At 41.7% G+C, this 7,228-nt stretch overlaps 1 pseudogene; it reads right to left on the bottom strand.

Moving 5' to 3' along the window:
* Positions 1-738: 738 nt before the first annotated feature.
* LOC112826334 (large ribosomal subunit protein eL27-like) overlaps positions 739-7,228 on the bottom strand; it is a 13,943-nt pseudogene continuing 7,453 nt past the window's right edge.

Raw genomic sequence — 7,228 nt, 5'->3', positions numbered from 1 at the left:
AAATCACTTCACTACCTTCTTCTCTGTTCTCTGCTGTGTGAGAGGAAAGGGGAATGTTCGTTGGCCAATGAGATTTCTTAAGGGACTCTCTCATTGCTGCTGGTGTTGTTGAAGAATTCCCAGAGAAGCACATTTCCTCCTATTATTGGAGGATAAGTAACCAGAGAAGTGCCCCCTCCCTCTCCCTGGGAGCCCTCCTCAGATTTCCTTAGAGAAGAGCCGTGGACCTGGTGTGCACTCCGCATTGCCTCATTGCCTTACCTGGCTCCCCCCACGTTCTTGGCTGCTCTTCCCAGAAAGGTGGTGTGTCTGACACCGCTCAGGAGAAGCTGTTTGATGCAGCTGCTCCCCCGCTCTGGTCCTGGCCACCATTCAGCTCCCCTGAAGGGCATACTCATACATGGCTTCTCAAGTGGTGTAACGTGCGCACTTCTGGCAGCAGCCTGGGCCGGGGGCCAACAGAGAGAAAGGAGGGGGGCGTCTCCTGCACCACCCCAGAGATACCTTCCTGCCCCGAGGGCCTAAAGGGAACTTAGTTCATCTTAGAGCATTATGGATGAAAAATAAAGAGTGGCAGGCGGGAGCTAATCTTTAATAAAGGAGTATGCTTTTCTGAAAAAATATGATACTAATAATTTGTGATAAAGGATTGAGTTCTAGTGAAATAAAGTTGATGCCCATGTATCGGTGATGTCAGACAAGTGGATGTTTGAGTCTGGGAAAGTGCTAGCATTACCTTCAGAGGCTGTCATTTTTCCGGTCTTGATCAGAATTGAGGCATTTCTTGGCGGCCTTGGCATTAACATTTAGCTTGTCCAGGGGACCAGGAAAATGGTGCATTATTAAACTCTTTCCTTGACAAGAGAAAGCAAGCTGATAACTACTGGACGACTGGTTTTCATCTCTGACCTCCGTCCTTATCCCCCTTCCATTCTTTTTGCTTGCCCCCAGTCTCCAGTCTTCGATCACGCTTAAGGTGAGTGCCCCGGGGCCACGGGCAGACGAGGAGCAAGGCACTGAGTGTGGCGGGGTGAAGCCCCATGACTCCTAGGATGCGTCCTTGCAAGGCAACTTGCCCCGTAACAATCAGCTAGGGAGGGGCCCGGGGCTTCTGTTGGGGAAGGTCATCAAAAAGACATAGCCACTCCTTGATCCCTGAGCGGGACCCGGGCTCTCAGAGGCTTCCCACCCCCTCCATTGTCCTTGGAATGTAGGTTCTGCTTGCCTTTCCTGCTCCCAGAGGCAGCTCCAAGGACATGACCTTGAGATAATGATTTGGTGTTGAGAACACCTGCACAGTATACGCGACCTAGTTAAGGTCTCTACAGATTTTTGGGATTTGGTGGGCAGGTGCAGGAATCACCTCATCTTGCTGCTGCCCAAGGCAAGCTTCGGATGTAAGTTCCCTTTGCTTATTAAAACTGCCACCTACCAACCCGAGAGGCCTGTCCCTTTCTTTGGTCTCTCCCTGCCCTCTGCATTCAGGAACTGGTTTCAGATTTCATCCAGGAAGCTCCCGAGGAGCTTATAATTTCTTCAATATCTGAAAAATGAGTTGCCCATGCTATCTGTTGGAAACAAATTTTCAAAACACAATAACAATTCTTGGCACCATTCTCTTACCACCCCAGAGGATCAGAATGGATAGATGAAGGGAAAAATAGTTTTCCAGGTCAACCTCTGTGCATTAGGGGAAGTAAAAAGCTGATGTGCTAATTCAAAGTCACCAGGCATATCAAGGAATATGACATAGAAGAAGGCAATGTGTCTTGTAGTACTGATTAAATATTTCATCCTGCATCTTAACTGTTAAACAAAGTCCGCAGATGAAACAGAGGACCGTGAGCTTCTGAGGCTCGACATGATGAGGCTCTACACTGTGGTGAGTGCAGCCTGTAGCAGGACTCCTGGTACTTTCCCCTGTTCCTGGACAGTGCGAGTGTATCTGGAAAAACGCCAGGAAGCTTGCCCGAGCTGTGGGTCATTCCCTTTCTAGTGGGCAGTGGGAGGCCAATGATGTTCTGAGGCCAACCCGAAGTTTAGGAACTTTTTAGACTACTGTAAAAGGAAACTTTGTTTTTCTCCTCTATTCTCAATACTTCCAGTACCAGCTGTGCGAATTTTTCCCACACCAAGCAATTCTCCAACCCTCAGTGGACACCGGCTGGGTGTCTTATAAATTTAACTCAATTCTCAGACTACCTGGAGATGGCCTCAGATCCCACAGGTCATGGGCTTAGTCCCGCGAGACTGCCCTCACCTCAGATGCCAATTGCAAGTCTAGATTGCCACCTGTACTTCTGACCCAATGGGATTTGTGCCCACCTTTGATAATTTGTTAGAATGGCTCACAGAACCTGGGGATATACTCACACTTACTGATTTAGTAGCAAACGATATCACTCAGAAACAACCATATGGAAGAGCTGCATAGGGCAAGGTGGGGATGAAGGAAGGGCCATGGGCTTTCCATGCCCACTTAGGGTGGCTACCCTTCCAATTCCTCCAATATTCACCAAACTTGAAGCTTATCAAATCCTGCCATTCAAGAGTTTTGATAGAGCTAAATCTCCTCACCCTCACCTTGGGGTGTAAAGTTGAGTTCTCCCACAGAATAAGAAGGTGCAAATCACATCAGGTATGTTGTAGACATCTTGGTCACATTCATTCTAGATCTCCATCTCCAGTTCCATACATTGATGTAGTCTTCTGTGCCTAAAGAAAATATTTGGGGCATCTGGGTGGCTCAGTTAGTTAAGCATCTGACTTTGGCTCAGGTCATGATCCCAGGGTCTGAGACTGAGCCCTGCATCAGGCTCCCTGCTCAGTGGAGAGCCTGCTTCTCCCCCTGCCCCTCCCCCCACTCATGCTCTCCCTCTCTCTCTCTCAAATAAATATATAAAATCTTAAAAAAAAAAAAAGAAAGTATTTGAAGACCTAATAGGAATAGGACTGATTTGGTTCCTCTAGGAAGCTCCATAGAAATTGAACCTCAGGGCTAGAAAAACAGCGAATTGCATCATTCAACAATGGCTTCAAAATAACTCATCCCACTTGAATGGCTAGGAGACCCAGCATTTTTTACTATGCAGATTGACTTAGTTTGCTGGGGCTGCCATAGCTAATCCTACAAACTGGGGGGCTTAACCAACAGACATTTATTTCTCACAATTCTGGAGGCTGAAAGTCCAAGATCAAGGTGTTGGCAAGGTTGGTTACTCCTAAGGCCTCTCTCCTTGGCTTGCAGATGATTGCCTTCTCGCTCTGTCCTGCGATCTTTCTTCCGTGCGTGTACATGTGCATTTCTGGTGGCTCTCTGTATGTCCTAATCTCCTCTTCTTAAAAAAAAAAAAAAAAAAAAAAAAGGTACACCAGTCAGATTGGATTAGGGTCCACCCTGACAGCCTCTGTTTAATTTAATTACCTCTTTAAAAGCTCTGTCTCTAAATATGGTCACATTCTCAAGCACTGGGGTTTAGAGTTTCACTATATGAATTCAGGGGGACACAGTTCAGCCCATAGCAAGAATACTTTCCCTTTGTTCCTCCTTTAGAACACCCAAGCAGTAATTGACTTTGGCTCCATCCTCTTCTTTTGAAAGACGGGATGGTGTTCTTGGAAGGTGCATGAATTATGAAATTCTAAGGCCAGCAGGGTGAATCTTGATTTGATCCCTCACTCCTTTTTTCACTTTGGGCTCTTTGGGCCTCAATTTCCCCATTTGTAAAAGCTGTGTACTATTTACTTGGGGATTAGATGAGATAACTTATGTAAAGTGCCTGGGGCAACAATGTAGGCAGTAAGTTTAGTTTCACTTCCATCTCTTCAAGGATAGGTAAAGGTTTCTGTGACGTTGAAGGGGAGATAGTCTCCCTTGGCTTTACTAGTGAGAATTCAATACATTTCCCCAAAGGAAAGAACATGGCGAAGGAAATAGTTGGAAGTACTGAAATACAATTTTTAAGTATACCATGGATTACATAGGCTTTTGTGGGTCGAACTTGGGGTTAATAATTATTTTGAGAACCCAGTATTTTAGGTAAATGGCATTCAGTTTGGAAATAAAAAATACAGTATCAAGAGCTAGTGTTTTGGGCAGGAGATATAAAAGTTGGGTAGGGAATTAAGGACCTAACTAAATGTTTACTGAATAAACCAATACAGAAAACCTGTCACTAGGATGGACCAAGCAGAGCAGGGGTTTGAGGACTAACTACAGCTTAGTGGATTTCAAAGAAAACCACATTTGAGGCCATAAAACAACTCTCAACTTGAACCTACTGGTGGATTTGGAGCTTATGACACCATTGCTAAGCAGGGTGTTTGCTGCAATCCCAGGTCTTTAGAATTTGTTAACCCCAGGTAAGATCTGGACAGTGGTCTGCCATTAGAGGACAATTAGGAAGCATTTTCTGAACCTATTATTGCTACAACACTTTGCCTGTTTATCTCATCATAGAAATGACACACTGGATAATGTATAATTTATAGTTTATCACCATGTTACTTTGACTCTCAGATCACTTCTAGAAAACATTTCTGATGATCCTTTTAAATTTAAAATTTTTTTTTTTTTTTTTTTTTTGCTATTATAACGATTTATAGTGGAGCTTCATGAAGAAAGAGTAAAGGAATAAAGTAGAGAATTCCGCCACAGTAACAACTGGTAATTTTCCACTACTTAAGAGAAAATGTCACTTTTCTCCCAAACAACCCAACCCTTACTCTTATCACCAATGTACATACATTTTGATATTACATATCTGCTACATAAACATTGCTTTAATATTTTTCCTTACTTTTGCCCAAATGACCGTGAGTAAATGTAGTATCTGGCACAAGGTGCTAGAGTCATGGCACTGATTCAAAACCAGTGGCTTTGTTGCACAATGTGGAACTCTGAGAACTTTGGCACAGCTAGATTTTTTTTCCTTAAAAAAAAATTATTGGCTATTTCACCTTTATTATCCATGAAGCTCTGTTGCCTAGTAATCAGACAGGAAAGGCTAAAGGGGACCAAACAAACAGGACCTTTTTAATTCTCTAATAGGGTGATGATTAAAAAAAAAAAATACTTTGCATGTGAATAGTGCCCTGTAGTTGGTAAATTATTTTTTTCACACAGATACACACAGACACACAGACACACACACACACACACACACACACACACACACACCCTTACTTTTTTGGTAGTAATAGGAATTGATTTTAGCAACAATAAAGCTTACCTTCTTGAAAAGAGAGACATGTGATTCTCTCATCTTTCTACAAAGGTCCTCATATTCACTGATATCAGTATTTGGAGACACATTTTTAAACCTTCTGAATCACAGTTGTATTCTTATTCAGTGAAGGCCTGCTATCTTTGGACTGAGTTAAGAAAATTTTAAGGACATTTAGATTTCCATGTGATACCACTCGGAGCCGAAGTACACAATTTTTTTGTTACAGTAAAAAATCAAGTGGAGGAAAGAAACTGTTTTGACACAATCTTTAACAGTTCTATTTTTAAATAACTGTAATTTCACCTTCTCCATGTCAAAAAGACCTAAGTGTATACATCAAATGATCCTAGCTCACATGAACCAGTTGTTGGAATTTTTCTGTGCCTACAAATTTTTTGTTACAATTTTTTTAAGAATTAATTTTTTAAATAAAAACTTAACAGATTATTTAAAAACACTTCTCAAGTGTTGATCCATACTGCTCACAATGCAATCAAAAATTTTTTTAAACCCACACTAACAGTATTTTTATGCATTTTATTTATTTTTTAATTAAATTTTTTTTTTTTTTTTTTTTTTTTTTTTTTTTTAGTAAACTCTAGGCCCAATGAGAGGCTTGAGCTAAAACCCCCAAGACCGAGTCCCATGCCCTACGGACTGAGCCGGCCAAGCACTCCACACTACTGGTATTTTAAACAGACTGAGCACAAATCTTCATGATTGGAGAGCTAATGACAATTCTACAGACACCCTGGTAAATAATAGCCAGGTTATTTTATCTTCCTCCTCCTCATAGGCATCCTCTTCATTTATCATTCTAGGTCCTGTTGAGCAGAACTCTTCAACAGAAGCTTTCACCCTATAAAAACATCCCCCATCCTCTTAAAATCCAAGTAGTCAGTTTTCTTCATGTATGGAGGCAAAACTGCAGATGACAAATTTAATGAGATAAACTGAGAAAGCTGTCGAATGAGAAGCAAAGTAAAGCAGATAGAGTGGAACTAAAATAGCGTGAGTGAGGAGTCCCAAAGTCTGGCTTCTCCCTCTGACTTTGCCACTTGAAAGTTGTTTGATCTTAGATAAATCATTTAACTCCACCTCCACCCTGTCTACACCCCTCCCCTCTGCCTTGGTTTTTACATCTATAAAATGGAGATGCAATACTTTGTTTTGCTTACTTTATAGCGTACATACTTCTAGGATCAGATAGAGATGGTGCATGTGAAATGCTTTTGATATTTCCAAATGCTGTGAATATATGAGTGGTTGTTATTATGTTTTGAACAGAGGTTAAAGCTTGGTGGACTTGATAAGGAAACCTAAGTCCAAGTTCCCATTCTTACTAGAGAGGAGGGCTTGAGCGTATTAGTGGGTCTTTTCCTATGCCTCTAAGAAAGGGGTAAAAATACCTACTTCACATCTATAATGTTTAATAAAGCCTGTGTAAAATCCAAAGTAATCCAGTTTTCTTCGTGTTTAGAAGATTGTCACAAACATCATCACAAATGCGATTAGATAAAGCAAGAAAGAATTTGTGTAAGAGGTGATGTACAAGTTGTTAGAATTTTTTAAACAGTAAAAACAGTAAAAAGAAAGTATTTTTAAACTGTAAAGCTCCCTGCAGATCTTAAATCCATTTGCTGATACATCTACATTTTTCTATAGGATGAACTAACAGTGAGATTGGACTCAGAACAGCACTGGTGTGGGATTGGACCTGAGAGTGAGCAGATGTCCATAGTCCTTAACAAGGGACAGGACACAAAGCCCTCCTAACTGGGAGCTCACCAGCTCCCATTGGTGCTGCTACTGGGACCCTCTGTTGAAAGCCCGGTGGAAGGATCTAAGATTTCTTTGTATGATAGCGTCAAATCCAGCTCATTAAGAGATGATTAAGAAAACAAAGAAAGTACGAATGGAAATTTCTTTCTTTCCTTTCTCCTTTCTTTATTTTTTCTTCCTTCCTTCCTTCCTTCCTTCCTTCCTTCCTTCCTTCCTTC

The sequence above is a fragment of the Callorhinus ursinus genome, unplaced genomic scaffold (genome assembly GCF_003265705.2).
Source record: "Callorhinus ursinus isolate GAN/ISIS: 27379988/994484 unplaced genomic scaffold, GSC_fseal_2.0 scaffold7, whole genome shotgun sequence".
NCBI lineage: Eukaryota > Metazoa > Chordata > Mammalia > Carnivora > Otariidae > Callorhinus > Callorhinus ursinus.
The sequence above is the reverse complement of the archived record's forward strand: the minus strand, read 5'-3'. Positions and strand labels throughout refer to the sequence as shown.